Genomic DNA, 10,348 nt, shown 5'->3' with positions numbered 1-10,348 from the left:
AAAAAAAAAAAAAAAAAAAAAAAAAAAAAAAATGTGGTGTTATGTATGAAGTAAAAATCATTTTTTTTGATGTAGAGCTATACATGTTTGTTTTGTAACTAAGCAAACAAAAGCAGATTATAAAGCAGCATTATAGTCTGATCCTATTACATGCCTTTGAAGAAATTACTATTTAATTTCAACTTAATGTCAATATCAACTTATAGCAATTAGTCTAGAGATTGGAAACAAAATTTATCTTAGGAAGATAACAGCCCTTTTATTAGAGAAAAATACTTTACTGTGCTCCTTGATTATGTTAAGAAATTTATCACCTTCCCCACTTCCACCCTAATGCCACATCCAGGTAGTAGAAGGTAGACAGAACAGTTAAAATTCTTCTGAATGTTACAATAAAAAGTTAAGCAATATGGAAATCATTTTCAAAAAATTATACAGTTGCTTTTCTCATTGCTGGGTTAGAAAGTCAGAGATCATTGTTTCAGGCTGGAACTTCCTTATGTGGTGGTTGTCCTTTGTAGTCATACTCATGACAAACACAACATATATGCAGCGTTTCACAGGTATAAAGAGCATTCACATCATTTGAAGTATTGGGTCCTCAAAACGGCCTATAAGATTGGCAGAGGAAAACACTCATTATCATTTGGTGAATGAAAAGATCATATCCGAGAGTTTCAATGACATACCCCAAATCTCAGAGCTGGTAACTACTAAAAAATGTTTGTGTATGTCTTAGATTTAGTAACTCAAATTTATTAGTTTCAGAGCTAAACACATACAGCTTGATTAATTCTCATTGGCCAGACTCACAGAAGACACCGAAATATCAATTTTTAAAAGTTTTGTGTATTGAATATATCACTCAAGGTTTAGAACACTTGGTTGAACTATTATAACTTAGTCCCAAGGTAATTGAAAGATAGAATTAATTAATTCATTCAGTTATTCATTAAAAAATTTGAATATTTACTGATTGCCTACTTTATGCTGAATTCGGTGGTAGATGCTGACTTTTTAGTAATATACAAAAAATATATGGTCCTTATTCCCATGATGCTTAGAGTCTAATGCAGGAAGACAGACATTAAAAATTGAGATAAAGTGATCAAAGAAATATTATAGGGTGCTAGGAGCAAATCCGGTGGTGTAAACATTTGTACTGAGCTTACAGTTGTCAGGGTTCTTGATCGCAAGTGAGAAAAATACAACTCAGCTTAGGTAAAAAGAGAGAAAACAGGAGAGAAAGTGTAATGGCTGTTTTAGCCCGAGGTTTCTAGACATTGGAACCTGAGGCAAGGATTGAATTGTTGACCCTTTATTTGGGCAGCATTAAGTCAAGTGGACAAGGGCTTGGGAGAAGGGCATGAGACCAGCAGAGATGTGTGACCATGAAGTGGTACATTGTCATCCTGGTCTTGATCATAAAAAGGCGTGAAGAAACGCAGTAAGGTCACAAAACAGGTACAGCCACTTGGCTGGCAAGACTTCTCTGGAGAGGCTGCAGTGAAACATCTTGCTACCAAGTGGTCTGTGAGAACAACGAGGGATGGAGGATTTACCTGCTCCTCCTACACCCTGTGTTGGGGTGTTTCAGCACCCCAACATTCCAGCCATTGGAATGTTTAAAAGACATAGAATCAGAGTAAAGGGCTTATGATAGATAAGTCACTTGGACTGTGGTAGATCTTGATCCTCTCTCCTCTAAACAGACTTTCCCAACTTTTGTTATACTGTGACCCAATGCTCCAGGTGAGATATTGATCCCCTAAGCCCTTAGTTGATTGGGGTGGTGCCTGAAGTTGTTGGAACCCTTAGACCACTCATTTCCTACTGCAGCAGCCTCACTAGGGCCTTCAGATCCCCTCCAGTTTATACCAAATTACCCCCAAAATATCATGACATGGAATACTTTTGGAAGTATTGACTGGAAGTACAAGTTTTTTCTAACTTTGTCTTGTATCAGTTGAGAAGGATGTTTCTTCTCTACAGATTGTACTGGAGATGCATATACACATGCTTAAACTTTGATCCTAGCATAGGACAGTGATTCTCCAAGGCTAAGTAGGGTGGTGGTGAAGTGACCTGCGGGTTTGTATCAGTATCAAAATCTTGGAAGAAAGTGGATTTTTCTGACTACACAGGTCTTAGAAGCTCAAGGAGACTAATTTGCTCTCTTCTCTTTTTACCTTCCACCTACTACCCATCTTTGCACATCCTTGCCACATCCAACTAATTGAGAAAAACTTTTCTAGTTCTAGTGAGCTTCTCTGCTTGATTGGAGCATATGATATCCATTAAAAGTATTAGGGAGCAAAAATGATTGAGAACTATTTGATAGTCAATCCAGATATTTTACTTGCTATTTGATATTATGGTTTCCAACATTATAGCTCACTGATTGCCACTTGGTACACTTTAGGCGCCCTCTTGGGAACTGGGAACTACCAAGCCTTATCAAAACAAATCTACAAATGACTCTTCTGGACTCCTGTTGGGGAGAACTAGACCATGGCATATTCCTTCTGTTATATGTTGAATCTTGTTTGCTTACATTTCACAGCATGGGAGTACTTTATTTTTATTCAGATTCTGGGGCCGCATCCTATATAGAAAGCTCCTATTATTATTTTGACAGTGAATCAGGTATCGTATTTATGACACCCTCTGTTACCTCACTTCACAGTGCACGGCTTCAGACATCATTATACATTTTGACATTTACTTTCCTCTTGGGGGCATATTTCTGAAATGGAATCACTGAATCAGAAAGAATTTGCATGAATCCTTTCACATATTGTAAGATTATTTTTCTGAAAAACTATGATTTTCCAATGCCACTAGTGATATATGTGTTTCTGAACAATCTGCTATCACTGCAGTGTATTCTTTATGTTGATTTTTGTTAATTTAACTACATTGTGCCTAGGAAGATATTGAAATATAACTATACATGCCCTTCCTCTAGTTCTTCTTTCTAAGTAAAATTGATTGCTTGCTTTGCTAAGTGTCTAGGCCTGATTGAGGTCACAGGAACTAGAAGAAGCTGAGAGGGAAGTGATTGATTTCCAGAGAAAGAACACAGTAGAAAAAACATTCTGAACAAAAGAGAGTGGGAGGTTAGAGAAAGGAGAAGAGGTGATGAAATAGAAGAGTTAGGGGCAACAGGGTTGGAAGAGATATTTGAAAAGTTTTGGAAGGAATAGCTGTTATGGTGAGTGCAATTTTGAGGGAGAAAGATATAGAAACAAGATACTGAGGAAAGGCTGACTTTGTGTTGTGCAATGAAATTTTTAAAAATGTAGTTAGGAAAGAGATAACCGTCATCATGACTCCCACACTCTTTGGCTTATAGTATAAATAAATAGAAATATATCCCCATTAAGTTACAATGGTCTTCAAAATACACCCTCAAATTTAAAAGGATATTGTAGAGAAAATTAAGATATCTTAATAATGCTCATTGAGGAAATAATTGCAGTTTAGATCTGCTTATATGAGATGGAGAACCAGAATTACAGTGTTCAGTGAGTTCTTTCATATGAAGTCTAAGTAACTCCCCCTACAGGAATTTGTTTTTTAACTCTCTACCATGGAAATACAATTTCCCAATAGAGTCTTTCTTATAAGGAGAAAGATTTTGGGTACCTCTTTGCCCTTCTGCACCATGTAAGACAAGCCTTCTGGGGACTGAATGGATGTTGTGTGCACCATTAAACAAATACTGGAACCACAAGTAGAGACCATGTGCTACCATAGACGAGAGAAACTCATGGAGGGAGATGGTAGAGGAAGACACGGAGTAGTGGTAAAAGTACCCTGCTGAAATTTACAGGTTGGCCAACCTTGGAGGTAAAGAAATATTGCAGATTAAGTGAGATTCTGCAAGGCCCTGTTGATGCCTGCAATGCCCCCCATGACTGGCACAGATTTGGTAACAAATCCTGGACGTCCCAGGATTTGGGAAGCTAAGGGTACCTGCATTAGCACTGACCTTAGTTTTGGAGAAGAGCAACACTTGGTGGCACCCATGAAGAAAAAAGTGAACAGATCCTCTTCCTCACTCACCAAGAGGCCCGATATTGTCAGATATTCATACAATAGGAGCCAGATATATCTGATAATGTAATTTTTTCCTGAATTTTATTTAATTTATTTTTTATACAGCAGGTTCTTATTAGTTATCCATTTTATACATATTAGTGTATATATGTCAATCCCAATCTCCGAATTCATCACGCGCCCACCACCACTTTCCCCCCTTGGTGCCCATACATTTATTCTCTACATCTGTGTATCAATTTCTGCCCTACAAACTGGTTCATCTGTACCATTTTTCTAGGTTCCACATATATGCATTAATATACGGTATTTGTTTTTTGCTTTCTGACTTATTTCACTCTGTATGACAGTCAATAGATACATCCAGTCTCTACAAATGAACCAATTTTGTCCCTTTTAATAGCTGAGTAATATTCCATTGTATATACGTAACACATCTTCTTTATCCATTCGTCTGTCGATCAGCATTTAGGTTGCTTCCATAACCTGGCTATTGTAAATAGCACTGCAATGAACATTAGGGTGCATGTGTCTTTTTGAATTGTGGCTTTCTCTGGGTATATGCCCAGTAGTGGGATTGCTGGATCATATGGTAATTCTATGTTTAGTTTTTTAAGGAACCTCCATAATGTTCTCCATAGTGTCTGTATCAATTTACATTCCCACCAACAGTGCAAGAGGGTTGCCTTTTCTCCACACCCTCTCCAGCATTTGTTGTTTGTAGATTTTCTGATGATGCCCATTCTAACTGGTGTGAGGTGATACCTCATTGTAGTTTTGATGTGCATTTGTCTAATAATTAATGACGTTGAGGAGCTTTTTATGTGCTTCTTAGCCACCTGTATATCTTCTTTGGAGAAATGTCTATTTAAGTCTTCTGCCCATTTTTTGATTGGGTTGTTTTTTTTTTTATTATTGAGCTGCATGAGCTGTTTACATATTTTGAAGATTAATCTTTTGTCCGTTGATTTGCTTGCAAATATTTTCTCCCATTCTGAGGGTTGTCTTTTGGTCTTGTTTGTAGTTCTTTGTCATAGATTAGTTGACCGTAGGTGCGTGGGTTTACCTTTGGGCTTTCTATCCTGTTCCATTGATCTGTATTTCTGTTTTTGTGGCAGTACCGTCTTCTCCATCTGTTTGTATCATCTTTAATTTCTTTCATCAGTGTCTTATAGTTTTCTGCATACAGGTCTTTTGTCTCCCTAGGTAGCTTATTCCTAGGTATTTTATTCTTTTCATTGCAATGGTAAATAGGAGTGTTTTCTTGATTTCTCTTTCAGATTTTTCAACATCAGTGTATAGGAATGCAAGAGACTTCTGTGAATTAATTTTGTTTCCTGTTACTTTACCAAATTCATTGATTAGCTCTAGTAGTTTTCTGGTGGCATCTTTAGGATTCTCTATGTATAGTATCATATCATCTGCAAACAGTGACAGTTTTACTTCTTCTTTTCCAGTTTGTATTCCTGTTATTTCTTTTTCTTCTCTGATTGCTCTGGCTAAGACTTCCAAAACTACGTTGAATAATAGCAGTGAGTGTGGGCATCCTTGTCTCGTTCCTGATCTTAGAGGAAATGCTTTCAGTTTTTCACCATTGAGAATGATGTTTGCTGTGTGTTTGTAATATATGGCCTTTATTATGTTGAGGTATGTTCCCTCTATGCCCACTTTCTGGAGAGTTTTTATCATAACTGGGTGTTGAATTTTGTCAAAAGCTTTTTCTGCATGTATTGAGATGATCACATGGTTTTTCTTCTTCAATTTGTTAATATGGTGTCTCACATTGATTAATTTGCATATATTGAAGAATCCTTGCATCCTTGGGATAAATCCCACTTGATCATGGTGTATGATCCTTTTAATGTGTTGTTGGATTTTGTTTGCTGGTATTTTGTTGAGGATTTTTGCATCTATATTCATCAGTGATATTGGTCTATAAATTTCTTTTTTTGTAGTATCTTTGTCTGGTTTTGGTGCCAGGGTGATTGTGGCCTCATAGAATGAGTTGGGAGTGTTCCTTCCTCTCCAATTTTTTGGAGGAGTTTGAGAAGGATGGGTGTTAGCTCTTCTCTAAATGTTTGACAGAATTCACCTGTAAAGCCATCTGGTCCTTGACTTTTGTTTGTTGGAAGATTTTTAATTACAGTTTCAATTTCATTACTTGTCATTGGTCTGTTCATATTTTCTATTTCTTCCTGGTTCAATCTTGGAAGGTTATACCTTTCTAAGAATTTGTCCATTTCTTCCAGGTTGCCCATTTTATTGGCATGAAGCTGCTTGTAGTAGTCTCTTAGGATGCTTTGTATTTCTGCTGTGTCTGTTGTAACTTTTCCATTTTCATTTCTAATTTTCTTCATTTGAGTGCTCTCCCCCTTTTTCTTGATGAGTCTGGCTAAATGTTTACCAATTTTGTTTATCTTCTCAAAGAACCAGCTTTTCGTTTTATTGATTTTTGTTTCTATTTCATTTATTTCTGCTCTGATCTTTATGGTTTTTTTCCTTCTGCTAACTTTGGGTTTTGTTTGTTCTTCTTTCTCCAGTTCCTTTAGGTTTAAGGTTAGATTGTTTATTTGAGATTTTTCTTGTTTCTTGAGGTAAGCTTGTATTGCTATAAACTTCTCTCTTAGAACTGCTTTTGCTGCATCCCATACGTTTTAGATCCTCATGTTTTCATTGTCATTTGTCTCTAGGTATTTTTTGATTTCCTCTTTGATTTCTTCAGTGATCTCTTGGTTATTTAGTAACATATTGTTTAGCCTCCATGCGTTTGTGTTTTTTACGGTTTTTTTCCCCTGTAATGATTTCTAATCTCAGAGCGTTGTAGTCAGAAAACAGGCTTGATATGATTTCAACTTTCTTAAATTTACTGAGGCTTGATTTGTGACCCAACATGTGATCTGTCCTGGAGAATGTTCTGTGTGCACTTGAGAAGAAACTGTAATCTGCTGTTTTGGGATGGAATGTTCTAAAAATATCAATTAAATCTATCTGGTCTATTGGGTCATTTAAAGCTTCTGTGTGCTTATTTATTTTCTGTCTGGATGATCTGTCCATTGGCGTAATTGAGGTTTTAAAGTCCCTCGCTATTATTGTGTTACTGTTGATTTCCTCTTTTATAGCTATTAGCAGTTGCCTTATGTACTGAGGTGCTCCTATGTTGGGTGCATATATATTTATAAGTGTTATATCTTCTTCTTGGATTGATCCCTTGATCATTATGTAGTGTCCTTTCTTGTCTCTTGTAACATTGTTTATTTTAAAGTCTATTTTAACTGATATGAGTATTGCTACTCCCACTTTCTTTTGATTACCATTTGCATGGAATATCTTTTTCCATCCCCTCTCTTACAGTCTGTATGTGTCCCTAGGTCTGAATTGGGTCTCTTGTAGACAGCATATATATGGGTCTTGTTTTTGTATCCATTCAGTGAGCCTGTGTCTTTTGGTTGGAGCATTTAATCCATTCACATTTAAGGTAATTATCAATTTGTATGTTCCTATTACCATTTTCTTAATTGTTTTGGGTTTGTTTTTATAGGTCCTTTTCTTCTCTTGTGTTTCCCACTTAGAGAAGTTCCTTTAGCATTTGTTGTAGAGCTGGTTTGGTGGTGCTGAATTCTCTTAGCTTTTGTTTCTCTGTAAAGCTTTTGATTTCTCCATCGAATCTGAATGAGATCCTTGCCTGGTAGAGTAACCTTGCTTGTAGTTTCTTCCCTTTCATCACTTTAAATATGTCATTCCACTCCCTTCTGGCTTATAGAGTTTCTGCTGAGAAATCAGCTGCTAACCTATAGGAGTTCCCTTGTATTCTATTTATCATTTTTCCCTTGTTGCTTTCAAAAATTTTTCTTTGTGTTTAAGTTTTGTCAGTTTGATTACTATGTGTCTCAGTGTGTTTTTCCTTGGATTTATCCTGTCTGGGACTCTCTGCACTTCCTGGACTTGGATGACTATTTTCTTTCCCATGTTAGGGAAGTTTTTGACTATAATCTCTTCAAATATTTTCTTGGGTCGTTTCTCTCTCTCTTCCCCTTCTGGGACCCCTATTATGTGAGTGTTGTTGCATTTAATGTTGTCCCAGAGGTCTCTTAGGCTGTCTTAATTTCTTTTCATTCTTTTTTCTTTATTCTGTTCTGTGGCAGTGAATTCCACCATTCTGTCTTCCAGGTCACTTATCAGTTCTCCTGCCTCAGTTACTCTGCTATTGATTCATTCTACTGTGTTTTTCATTTCAGTTATTGTATTGTTCATCTCTGTTTATTTGTTCTTTAATTATTCTAGGTGCTTGTTCTTTAATCCTTCTAGGTCTTTGTTAAACATTTCTTGCATCTTCTTGCTCTTTGCCTCCATTCTGTTTCCGAGGTCCTGGATCATCTTCACTATCATTATTCTGAATTCTTTTTCTGGAAGGCTGCCTATCTTCACTTCATTTATTTGTTTTTCTTGTGTTTTTATCTTTTTCCTTCATCTGGTACATAGCCCTCTGCCTTTTCATCTTGTCTATCTTTCTGTGAATGTGTTTTTTGTTCCACAGGCTGCAGGATTGTAGTTCTTCCTGCTTCTGCTGTCTGCCCTCTCCCTGGTAATGTATTTTTTCCAGACTGTTAAAAATTTCCAAAATATAAAGTTTTCTAAAACAAATTTTGCAGACAAATCTGGGCTGAATTAGTCAAAACCACCCCTATAATGATAGAGAGAATCCATGAAAACCCAATAAGAGCAAGATAATATCAAGGATGAGAATGAAGTTTGAAATTGAAGGGACTCTAAGAGACCCAATGAGATTTTTTAAACTTCTTTAAAAAGATTATAATAGTTTTCCTGGGTAGAAAATTTGTCAGGACAAAACCTACAGTTTCAGTTTCTGGCATTTCCCTCATCCTTGCTTTTTGTGAGAAATTCTTTGTTTGCACTGCTCTATTGGGCTGATCAATATAATCCAAGGAGAGTGTCAATGTTAATTTTGGAATTTACTGAAAGTAGCTTGAGGACACATAAAATACTTTGTAGATATTTATGGTTAGATATTTTAAATATACTGAGTAACAACAACAGCAAAAAACCCAAACAATAGGGGAAAAAAAGCAACAGAAAAACAAAAGTGATACTTAACAATGTAACTTTATGTTAATGAAAATTTAACAAGTATTTTTAAGTGGGATTTTTATAGCTTAGTTAATTATATTTCCGAGGCATTTTCAACTGCATTGATAAATTTAATGTACTATATTCTTTTTTCTTTCCTAGTAAATGGTCAGTCTAACAAAACTTCTCATGTACTTAAGTAATCACAAATCAAATAAATTGCTCTTAAAAGTATGGTGACTCTGATGTTCTCCTCATTGATGTTTACAACAGTAAAATTCTCTCATAACATTCAACTTAAAACAACAATTCTATTAAACAAATTCTCTCTCAATCATTCAGTGGTTTGTCTTACTTAACTGGTCTCCCAGGAGGTCTGATCAAGGAAATAAATGGTTGTGTTATTGTTTCTCTAAATCCAGAGCATTATCAAGCTGGGTTGGTCAGATCCTGTGCTGCCACTTATCATGCTTACCCTATGTTTACCCAAAGAAAATTTCTAATAGAGGTTTGGAGCTCTGACACACTTTGTTATGATACTTGTTTCTCTAAAGGTCCCCTGGATCCCTTGCATTTAATACATCTGGCATGTTAGTTGCTGATTGCATTCCACTGGGTGTTCTTATAAATTCAGAGGTAAGGTTTATGCTCTTGTTGAATTTGGCTATTCTATGGATTCCATTCTTTATGATATAAAACAGAAAAATGACAGCTTGTATAAATTATTAAATGAAGAGACAAATGAGAACCACAATGAAGAGAAAAAGAACACACACAAGTCATCACTTCAAGATCATCAGATTTAATCCATGGAATATTAGAAAAAAATGTGCTGTCTTCAAGAAAATATGCCAATTATTTAGGAGTATTTGGAGCTGTTTCCTAAGATTATAATGAATATTCTTCCTTAATTAGAAAATGTTTAGAGAATTAGGTGCAAAACACATTAGAACTCAAATAAATATTTATTTTTTCTCACCACCTCCAATTCTAAATCATTTACTTATTACACATTTTAAATATTGAAGTCTTATAGTTGTTAGACATTTCAATATACATATTATCTTAAATATTACAAATGTTTTAAACACTAAATAGTTAAAGATTATTTTTCAACAGAGAAAATAATGTTTTTTTAACTTTATCATATCAATCCTTCTCTTTTTATTGGAATAAAGCCCCATATCCATTAAAGAAACAA

This window comes from Neophocaena asiaeorientalis, unplaced genomic scaffold (assembly GCF_003031525.2).
Source record: "Neophocaena asiaeorientalis asiaeorientalis breed wild unplaced genomic scaffold, Neophocaena_asiaeorientalis_V1.1 scaffold315, whole genome shotgun sequence".
Classification (NCBI taxonomy): domain Eukaryota; kingdom Metazoa; phylum Chordata; class Mammalia; order Artiodactyla; family Phocoenidae; genus Neophocaena; species Neophocaena asiaeorientalis.
The sequence above is the reverse complement of the archived record's forward strand: the minus strand, read 5'-3'. Positions refer to the sequence as shown.